Source organism: Giraffa tippelskirchi, chromosome 2, assembly GCF_054371585.1.
Source record: "Giraffa tippelskirchi isolate mGirTip1 chromosome 2, T2T-mGirTip1v1.2.pri, whole genome shotgun sequence".
NCBI lineage: Eukaryota > Metazoa > Chordata > Mammalia > Artiodactyla > Giraffidae > Giraffa > Giraffa tippelskirchi.
This window is the reverse complement of record NC_137276.1, coordinates 138,770,002-138,781,817: the sequence shown is the minus strand read 5'-3', so window position 1 is coordinate 138,781,817 and position 11,816 is coordinate 138,770,002. Positions and strand designations below refer to the sequence as shown.

General features: G+C 39.5%; 1 non-coding gene across 1 annotated transcript; it reads right to left on the bottom strand.

Annotated features, from left to right (window-relative positions):
* Positions 1–3,990: 3,990 nt before the first annotated feature.
* On the bottom strand, positions 3,991–4,097 carry LOC145539963 (U6 spliceosomal RNA). Its single transcript, XR_014078100.1, has one exon. It is a non-coding gene; the product is annotated as a U6 spliceosomal RNA (small nuclear RNA).
* Positions 4,098–11,816: the final 7,719 nt, after the last annotated feature.

Here is an 11,816-nt window from a genome sequence, read left to right as displayed (position 1 = left end):
TACATAATTATATCTGACATGTAAATTTTACAGAATTATTTTTCAAATTCTGCTTTTGACACTTGGTAGTAAAGGCATCACAGGCATTGCTTTTTGATATTGCAGATCCTTCAGAACTGTTATTTAATATTGTTACTTAATGTTCCATTGAATGGTTGAACCATAATCTACATGACATTTTATCTACTGATGGATATTTAAGTTAATTTCAGCTATTTTCCTGCTATTGTGAATAATTATTATGCACATTTGCCATATTTTGATTTTTTTCTTTAAAAAAAATTTTTTTTTTTTTCCACACTGCACTGCATGTGGGATCTTAGTTCTCCGACCAGGGATTGAACCTGTGTCCTCTGCATATGGAGTCTTATTCATTGGACAACCAGAGAAATCCCTAATATCTTACCTTTATTTTTGTTTTTGCCTGTGTCACACAGCTTGTGGGGTCTCAGTTTCCTGACCATTGATTGAACCTGAGCCATAGCAGTGAAAGCCTGGAATTATAACCACTAGGCAACCAGGGAACATTTTTAGATTATTCATTTACTTAATTACTGAGAGTGCATGACTAACACAAGCAATAGTATTGGTTTGAAGCAGAATTGTCCAGACTGGTATAGTACCTCTAGGTAATCTACCTATTTTGCTTTCTTGTCTAAAGTTTCCATAATAAATTTATTTCTGGATCACCACACACTTAGCTAATTTAGGGCATTAGTTCGGACCACAGTTTTAGACTTTGGGTAGCTGTGTAGATTTAATCATTCATTCCTCAAGTCTAGAAATTTTCTAGAGTCCTTCTACTAAAATGAAGGACATATTATATCTTTTTTGTCTTTTACTTATCCCCTTTCCCACTTGCTTTCACCACCAATCAGTTTTTACAAGGCAGAAGGTAACGATGATGTGGAAAATGAAAGAAAGAGAGGAAAAGAGTGGAAAGAGAGAGAATAACCAAGAACAGAATGCGTCTCTTTCTTGGATGGCTCTGATGTTCTAAGTTACAGGGACAAAGAACATCGGTGCAGAGGCTGGATAGGGAGACAATGATGCTGTTCCTACATCACACCTGACTCATGCATTCAGCTGCAGCCATGCATTGCAGGTGGGATAGATTGACCCTGGCCTCTTTCTGGAACGGTTCTAATCCCATCTCCCTTGTCATCATGATGGTTCAAGGATGGTCCAGCTGACACAAGTCCCGCACTTCAGTTTAGTGGTTGAGTGAAGTAAAGGTCTCTTCCGATGGGAACGGAGGAGCAAGAAACTGATGTAGCTTCTCTTGGCAACAAAGAGGGAAGCCATTCTGAGGACAGAGTCAACACATGAAGAAAAGCAGAACCCAGAGACACACAGAGAGAAAGGTGGAGTCCTTAATGGACTGTACTGAAAAGCTTGCCCTACTTCTGGACTTTTCAAATACATGAGCTGATGAATCACTTTATTGTTCAAGCTGGTTGGAGTCGAGGTTCTTGTTGCTTCTACTAAAATCAGTGTAATGATGCAGGAGGACTGGCATGATTGCAGTATGATTTCTATCTTGCCAAGTAATGGTACTGTATTCCTGTTCTAGGTGGCTTCCGTCCTAGAAGAAAATGTTCTCCATGACATAGGAGGCCTGCCTCGGAGATCTCTGGGGCCTGTTCTTCTTCCACTGGGAACTCCCACAGCCTGGATGCCCAGTGATGAGGGCATTGCCCTTTCTAAAGATAGGACTTGCAACTTTCAGATATTATATTTGAAAATAAATTTTCTCCTGTTAGGGATGTTTTGTAGCTACCACTACCATGGATGTGGCATGTGATTATTTATAATATCAAACAGCAGAGGCACAGATGCTGCAATGCAGAGGCAGCACCAATCTTGACAAGAGACTTATGCTATTCAGGGATATAGGCCCCAAAACTAGGAAGTTGGAGCCAACTTCCTAAGAATGCTTAGTCTGCTTATTCTAAGAGAAGAAAGAATCTTTTCTTCTGTGTGTGTGTCCTCTGTGTTGATGTGTAGCTTTTCAATAATGAGATATACAGTCATGAAAACTTGAATTTTTCCATCTCTCAATCCCATTCCTTCCTTTTCTCAGGAAAGGCTCTACCTTTATTTGGCTGGTTGTTTATTATAGAGAAGTTCCTATGAATAATGTTATATCTGAAGTCAGGATATCCATCTACTTTAATTTTTACCTAAAAGTTAATGTTTAGGAGTTCCCTGGTGGTCCAGTGGTTAAGAGTCCACCTGCCAATGCAACAGATACAGGTTCAATCCCTGGTCTGGGAAGATTCCACATGCCTCAAGGCCACTAAGCCAGTGTGCCACAACCACTGAGGCTTTCTGCTCTGGATCCAGTGCTATGCAACAAGAGAAGACACCACAATGAGAACCCTGAGCACTGCAACCAGAGAGCAGCCCCTGCTCACTGCAAATAGAAAAAGTCCACCCGCAGCAACAAAGACCCCGTACAGGTAAAAAACAAAAACAAAAGTTAACGTTTAAAAAGAGTTAATACATGCTGTTGGATGATTGTCTAACGTACTATTTCTGTGTGGAACAAATTTTCGTTTGGCATTCATCACAACAACCTGAGTCTAGAGAAGAAGAGTACTGTTGATGGTACTGCTTCTGAATTGTTGACTTTCAAGTCAACACATCTTCCCTTCTCTATCAGACAGGATGGTGTTCCAGAAAAATTGCTCTTACCTGTTCAACAGTGTAATTTTCTCTGCTAGCACAAGATATGCAATTAAAACAGAGTTATATGGAGGGCAAAGGAGAAGACTAGAGGGGATGGCTGTTTCTTTTTTTAAACTTAAAAAACTATTGTTATGGAAAAAACCCAATTGAAATTTCTGGCCAACCCAATAAAAGTGAGTTGCCATATGATCCTGTAATCACTCTCCTAGGCATATGATCTGGGGGAAACTATAAATTGAAAAGATACATGCATTCCAATGTTCACTGAAGCACTATTTACAATAACCAAGACAGGGAAGCAACCTAAATATCTGTTGACAGATGAATGGATAAAGAATTTGTGGTATATATATACAATGGTCTGTTACTCAGCTATAAAGAAGAATGAAATAATGCTTTTTGCAGCAACATGGATGGACCTCAAAGTTATCATAGTAAGTAGAGGCAATGGTTTGAATTTACCAGTTCTCCCTGCTTTTCTCCTCTCCTGTCTTCTTTCTTGCCTTTCCCCACTTACTTGGTTGTTTGGTCTTTGTCTTAGAGATTCAAATGCTGATTTTTTTTAATAGGGCACAAAGACTCAGCTATAATATTTTGAATTTCACACTATTTATGCTAATATTTCTTGAAGGTGTTTTGCAGGTATTTGCTTATTTTTTGCATCTGTTTATTCATGTATTCATTCATCCAGTAAATATTTATTGAGTATCTGCTATGTGTCATCATCATGCTAAATGCTAGGAATGCCAGGCACTGGGTGACCAAACCTCAGGGTCCCAGGCAGTAAACTAGGGAAGATAGACAGTGACAAATAAACTAATAAATATATAATTACAGAGTGTAAAGGAAATGAACGGGGTGTTATGCTAGAAAATAATGAGTAGGGGAGAAGGACTTAGGTAGTAGATGGAGGAGGAGAGGACTGTATATTTTCAGATGATCTTTTATAGGTAGGTCTATGATAGGGATTTTATGACATGCATATGAGAGCGGGGAAGGGTGAATTGGTCATGATTCTTAGGTTTCTTCCTGAGCAAATGGGATGAATGTAGATGAGATTTAATAATATGAGGAAGAATAGGTGTTGTAGGAATGTCAATGATTCAGTGTTTTCATCTTGAGTGAGATGTGAAACATCCAAGTGAAAATATTTAGACAGTTGTCATTAGTTTTAGTTTGTGTATAGGACAGGCCTTGCTTGTTTCTACCAACCAGAGTAATTATTTTTTAAATTAATTTATTTATTTTAATTGGAGGCTAATTACTTTACAATATTGTGCTGGTTTTCACCATACATCAAAAATTATGGAACTCTTCATGAATTTCCGTGTCATCCTCGCGCAGGGGCCATGCTGATCTTCTCTGTAACATTCCAATTTTAGTATATGTGTTGCCGAAGCGAGCACCATCCAGTGTAATTATTAATGTTACCTTTCATTCTCAAAAGTTTTGGTTTATACAATATTTACACGGTCATCCCATGTATTGGTGAAAGTAGTTTCGGTGGATTACGGAAGTATGATATTGTAATTTATAATTAGAAATATATATTTAGTCTTCCTTCCTGTTCCTGCCACAGAGCTCTGAAAACCCTTGGAATTTCCTAAGTGGTAAGAATGATGAAGATGTCTTGATATTCACAAGAAATTCTTTTCAGCCACACCTGAGCTTATGTTAATAAGTTGATTTTTGGAAAGCACCTAAAGTTGCTACGGGAATCAACCAGGTGATCAGGGGGTTGAAACTTTCAGTCCCACCACCCTCGACTCCTCCATAAGATGTCAGAGCCAAGGTTATGTGCAAGGATTCCTTCATTCTTCTCATACTCAGACAACATTTTGTTGAATACTTTAAAACAATTGTTTTGTTAGTACAAGACTAATAGTTGTTGAATACTTTAAAATGATTATTAGTACAAAAACTACTATTGTAACTACTACATCTGGATTTTATATAGGGTAAAACTGAGAGTGAGCAAGGTCTGTGATCTCCTCACTTAACTAATGCTGCCTCTGTACTTCCAACATCACTATGTCCCCATGTAATTTATTTAACTTTTCTCCTTTTGAATCTTTTCTTTTTTGGCTCTGCCATACAGCATTTGAGATCTTAGTTATCAGCCTAGGGATGGAAACTGTGCACCTGCTGTGGAAGTGAGGAGTCTTGACCAGGGGACCACCAGGGAAGTCCCAGGCTAGGCTATTATAGCAGGTCTTTGAGCTCTTCCTGGCTAGAACTAACACCCAAAGGCACAGGGCTTCACAGAAGCAGCACACAGCAGAAAATAGATAAAAACAAAAGCTTATGGTCTAGAATCAGAAATTCACCCACCTCACGTGCTTTATCTATTCTGCGATCTCCTGATAGTCACTTCTCATTGCCTGGACTTAGGTATATTTATGCCTTTTTTTGCCTCTGCTGGCCTCCTTGAACTTGACTATATGTTGTCAATTTGACCTCTGCTTCTATTTGACCCCGCTGTCTAGACTCCCACCTAGATCTGGCCCCTCTTAAATAATCATGTCATCAATGCTATCCCCACCCCAGTTCAGTTATTTTTTATCTTAGCTTTAAACCATATATGGAACATGAGTCATACATTCTGTTGATGGGAATTTCCTGGTGGTCCAGCGATTAGGACTCTGAGTTCTTACGGGCACAGGTTTGATTCCTGGTCAAGGAAGATTCTATACGTCGTGTCTCATGGCCAAAACAAATAAAATAAATTTTGCTGTATTGATCTTACACACAAATATTTTGTCTTCCCCATTGCTTCTACCCCTGAATTCCTTACAACACCTGTAGCTTAAAAAACCACCAGCCATAGAACCCTCCTGGACTGTGTGTCTTTCATTAAATCACCTGTGTGCATGCTAAGTCACTTCAGTCGTGACTGACTCTTTGTGACCCCATGGACTATAGTCTGCCAGGCTCTTCTGTTCATGGGATTCTCCAGGCAAGAATACTGGAGTGGGTTGCCATGCTCTCCTCCAGGGGATCTTCCCGACCCAGGGATCAAACCCATGTCTCTTATGTCTCCTGCATTGGCAGGCAGTTCTTTACCACTAGCGCCACCTGGGAAGCTCCTTTTTTTTTTCCCCTTTGTGAGCCTTGAGACTGGGTTTTTCTAGATTCTTTTTCAGTTGCCCAGTTATGAGTTAGCCAATTCCTCATTCTCCTTTCTTGTCTGTCTCCAGTACACTCCCCGCTCATCTTAAATAAAAACTGACTCATCTTCTCTAGATTCTCAGTTGTATTTAGCCCAGCTTCTCTTTTCCTTACTTGATAATTGGTACACTTATACATTTCATACCTAGGAATTCTCAGTTCAGTTTAGTTCAGTCACTCAGTCGTATCTGACTCTTTGTGACCCCATGGACTGCAGCACACACCAGGCTTCCCTGTCTATCATCAGTTCCCGGAGCTTGCTCAAACTCATGTCCGTCGAGTTGGTGATGCCATCCAACCATCTCATCCTCTGTCGTCCCCTTCTCCCTCTGCCTTCAATCTTTCCCTAGGAACTCTACCTGTCTGGTATTCAAGTAAAGCAGGAAATTATCAATCTGGTGCTATTCTGAAGCCATTCGAAGATTGCAGAAATCTGCACATGAGAGAAAATGACATGTAAATATAGCAGAGTTAATTAATTTACCAAGTTTCACAGCTGATGATGTCAGAGCCATATCGAATCCCAAGTCTATTTGTTCTAAAGCCTGGGCTGCTAATTACCATGCTTCTTATTTCTTACTTTCAAAAGGTTAATAAAATTATACTTATGTTGAAATATAACTCTTGAAAAACTTAACGTACTTAACATACAGCCCTGCAATGACACACCTAGATATTTATACCAGAGAAATGAAAGCTTATGTTTTTACAAAAACCAGTACATGTGTTCATAGCAACTTTTTTTTTTTTTAATCTTTTTATTTTGCATTGGAGTATAGCTCATTAAGTAGTCTTGCTTGGGAAATCCCATGGACAGAGGAGCCTGGCAGACTAGAGTCCATGAGGTCACCAAAGAGCCGGACCGACTTAATGACTAACCACAACAATAGCTGGTTAACAATGTTATGATAGTTTCAGGTGACTAGGGAAAGAGCTCAGCCATACATATACATGTATACATTGTCTCCCAAACTCCCCCCACCACATCTGGCTGCCACAAAGCATTGAGCAGATTTGCATCATAGCAGCTTTATTTTTGAGAGCCAAAACATTGGAAAAAAGCTAAAATATCTTCCACTGGGTGAATGATTAAACAAACTGTGGTACATCCATACCATGGGATGTTACTCAGCAGTGAAAAGGAACCACCAATACTTGCAACAGCTTGGATATATCTCCGGCATTATTCTGAATGAAAGAAGGCAGTAACACAAGGTCATAGAAATATGATCCCACTTACACGACCTTCTAAAAATGACAACGTTATAGAGTACAGATTCGTGGTTGCCAAAAATAGGGATGATGGAAGGAAGTAAGGGTAGATGTATCTGCAAGTGGGTGCCATGAAGGACATCTTTGTGCAATGGTTTCAAGTCTTGATTACATTGATGGCTATACAAATCATATTTGATAAAATGACAAAGAATTATACACATACATTACCGATATCAATTTCCTGGTTTTAATATTCTGCTATAGCTGTGTAAGACGGTCCCATTAGGGGAAACTGGGTGAAGAGTGTATGGGAGCTCTCTGTACTATGTTTGCAACTTCTTGTGCATCTATAAATATTTCAAAATAGAAAGGTAAAAAAATAGCCAGATTGTCTTTCATCTTCCTCCTGACTCTCTCTTCTCCAATCCAGCTTGTAACTCAGCCAGAGACTAGGTAACATTAGACTCTTCTTTCTGTCCCCCCAGATCTAACCAGCCTTGAAGTCCTGTTGGTTCCACTCTGACTGTGCATCTCTGCATTCTGACTGTCCTCCTGCCCTCTCTGACTTTGCTTTGTGGCAGATCCTCTAGAATGATCTTTTGCAATAGCTCTTGGACTGGCCTCCTATCCCCTACCTATCTTTCTCAATGCTAGTGTCCTCTGTAATTTATGAATCAGATCCTGTTACTTCTCTGCCCACGAACAGTTGGTAGTTCCCTGATGCTCATAGCTTCAAATCAACTCAGGGTGACCAACAGAAGCCTTCAGTTTCTGTTCTCTGCTCCTCTTGGGAGCAATAAATCTGCGTGTCCTGGAGGCTCTTCTCTCTGTTTTTGGTAGATTAGTAGATGGTTGGTTTAGCAAGGCAGAGTTTGCATGCAGAAGAAGAGGCTGATACCAACCTGTGGGCTTTAGAGGCCCACCCTTTCCATCAAGGTTGCTTCTCTGTCCAGGGAGCATGCAGGGAGTGGAGACATTCCATGTTCCCCAGAACATTATGCGGTAACTCCCCTTTCTATTGGGATGTTAGCTGTTGGGGAGGTGGACTTTCTATGCAGGGCCTAACCTCTTGGATAATGAGAGTTCAGGGGATTATGACACTACACCACTTCTCTGCTTATAAGCTGTTCTCCTTATAACCTTTATATCTTCCCTGCATATAAGACACTATGCATACATGCCTGGGGCTCCCACATGACATTTCCTCTCTAGATTCACCTGCTGGTGCCTGCTGAGCATGTGGCATTCCACAATGACCTTCAGTTCTCAGAAAGTGTCCTCTCTGCTGGCTTATGTACTATTCATTTTTCTATCACCTGCACTTTCCTGATTCCTGCCGCATCCACCAAGCAGAAACAGATCTGGTATTGTTCATGTTATTAATGCCTAGTGCTTCTTCATTCTTCTGTCAGGAAACTTCTAACAGTGTTTTGTAGACCCAGCTGTGAGGTTGCTTCCTTCTTACCTCACCTGGACTTCAAGGCTCTTTGAAGGACAGGCGAGTCTGTCTTCCAGCTTTGCATTTCTGATGCTTGCGAGAGGCTTGCGCTTGGCTGGTGCTCAGTACACATTTGTTAAATGAACAAATAAATTGTGACTTGAATGAGGGCCCCTCAAAAGCAATAAATGCTCTACCAATATTAAACATGATGAAAATACCTTAAAGAATCCAGCAAAATAAACCATAATGGTTGGAACCAGAAAGATTGATAAAGCAAAATCAATTAACAATTTTTACAAACTTTAAGTCCTCTGCAGACATACACAACACAAATATACATAGATACACATCATACACAGTGGATGGTGTGTAGTCAGCTTTCATACTTGGATTAACACACTGCAAAGTGTAAAGGTCTCTTTTCCTTTCGTTTATTGGGGGCTTGCTTGGCACCATCCATATATCACCCTTCACATCCACTTCTCTTCAGCAGGAGATAGCTGACATAGGCTATCGCATAGTGCTCAGCTGTTGACAGTTAAATAAATACTTTTTAAAGGGAAAAATACTTTCTTAGGTGCAAAAACAACTGAATTTCAGCCACCAGATCATTTCCTCCAGCTCGTCACCAGCAAAGCGACAGGTCATTCTTCATGTTGATGGACCTGGAGGCACAGAGCTCTATCTCCCCTTACCACAGGAGAGCTATAATGTGGCTGGATTTCTTGACTCAGATGCACTGCTTTCCTGGTAGGTTTTTTTTTGTTTCTTTTTCTCAAATTGGAGGATAATTGCTTTATAATGTTGTGTTAGTTTCTGCTGTACAACAAAGTGAATCAGCTATATGCATACATACTACCCCCTCCCTCTTGGACCTCTTTCCCTTCCTATCATCCCACCCCTCTAGGTCATCACAGAGCACAGAGCTGAGCTCCTTCGTGGTAGCTTTTTGCCCTAAAGGGGCCTTCTCTACATTTGAACTTGCATGCTTCCATCATGTGCGACTCTTTGCCACCCTGTGGACTGTAGCCTTCCAGGCTCCTCAGTCTGTGGGATTCTCCAGGCAAGAATACTGGAGTGGGTTGCCATGCCCTCCTCCAACATTTGAGTTTAACTATGTACTGTTAGAGGTGCCCTAAAAGGCTGAATTGTTAACTATCCTGTTTTTCTGAAGCATATTTATAGCTAAATCTGAAGTTAAAAGCTGACATTGTGTTATGCACTTACAGTGGCTTTGTGAGAAAACAAAGGAAATAAATTAATCTGTACCTTAAAACTTCCATAATAGCTCAGTAAGTAAAGGATCTGCCTACAGTGCAGGAGACACAGAAGACATAGGTTCGATCCCTGGGTTGGGAGGATCTGCTGGAGGAAGAAGTGGCAACCCATTTCAGTATTCTTGCCTGAAAAATCCCATGGATAGAGAATTTTCGTGGGCAACAGTCCAAAGGGTCCAAAAGAGTTGGACACAACTGGGCATCTAACCACACATACAAGTTAAATTTTTAAATGAAGAAAGATGATTAAAAAGGGATGATATTTCTATTTATTCTTCACTTTAGTATCTAAAATGGTGAGCCAAATAGAAATCGATAAAACAATGATTTGCTTTTAACTTTTAATCAGAAATAAGAATAATCGCACATAGCACTTTTTCTGATTTTAGGGAAGAAAGTTTTGTTTGTTTGTTATATTTTCTATTCTCCTTAGTTCTCAAATGACTTATGAATACCAAATCCTACTTTCATAAAGCCATTTTTTTCTGTTTTAAATTTATGCTCTGTCAAAACCTTGAGGCTGAAAACTTTGAGCTTAACCATTTTATTTTTTCTCAACAGTAGATGGCAATATCTGTTCACCTGTAGCAAAAACTTCAATCACAGTAACGACTATAGACTTAGCTTTTATATTTTTCTTTCACCCTGTAGAGTGAAATCAGTCTATTTAAAATGGTAAAACTGAACACAGAAACAGTTTGCTTGCCAGTATAATCTTACTTTAAAAATTTTGGTTGAAGGAGTACAGAAGTATATGAGTAGATGAAACTATGCCTTTTTTCACTCCAGGGCAGAGAGGCTGGCAGCGCCAAGAAAAGGCTGCTAGATTCAGTGAACAAAGAGAACAGAGAGGTAGACAGTCCGAGGCAGGAATGAGAGAGGTTAAGCTAACAGTTTGTAGCTAGTTCTGTTAAAATTTATGCGCAGATCCTGTTACATACCCACAAAGGTTTTTTGCTTATTTTTTTTTAAATTTCAAAGTGTGTTTTTGCCTAGAAAATTTTAAACTTATACTTTTTTTTTTTTGAGAAATAAAGTAAGAATTAAAGAAAGAAAACAATGCCAGTTTTGTACCCAAGGTCCACATTTACACTTTCCTTCTCCAGAAAGAAAAGGGGTAGAGGGTTGAGACTAGGATTTGGGAGAGGTTTCTTACAGATCCAATGCTCCTCTGATCCCCTCAATTGGAACATTTCTTATAAAGTGAGTTTCTAATGTTTATTTGAAGAAATGGCCTTGCAACTTAAAAATTTTCAAAAATTCCAACTGATGGCCTAACAGAATTGTACTTTACAGGTTTCACAGCACTACTTCTGTGATAAATCAATAGATAAGCTTTCTTAAAAAAAAATTTTTTTTTAATTTCATTTTTTGACCGTGCCGAATCTTAGTTGTGGCATGTGAGCGCCTATCTGAGGCATGTGGGATCTTAGTTTTCTAACCAGGTATCAAACCTGGGCCTCATACCTTGGGAGCTTGGAACCTTGACCACTGGACCACCAGGGAAGTTCTCAAGCTTTCTTAAAGATAGGGATAATATGCAGTTGTATCCTCCCAAGCATCTAGCATCATCTGTCCTTTTGGAAGTGCTAATGTATAGTGTTGTGCACCATGATGGGAGGAACATACTGATATACTCTCCAGCTTTTACTTTAGGAATTCCCAGGATAAGTATTATCATCATTAAAATTTATATTTAATAAGTAGCATTTGGTACTAATTTGGTTGCTTATTAGCTATACCTTTCTGGGTTTTTTTTGACTGGTGATGGAAATAAAGTTCGATGCTGTAAAGAGCAACATTGTATAGAAACCTGGAATGTTAGGTCCATGAATCAAGGCAAATTGGAAGTGGTCAAACAGGAGATGGCAAGAATTAACATTGACATTTTAGGAATCAATGAACTAAAATGGACTGGAATGGGTGAATTTAACTCAGATGACCATTATATCTACTACTGTGGGCAAGAATCTCCAAGAAATGGAGTAGCCATCTTAGTCAGCAGAAGAGTTCGAAATGAAGTA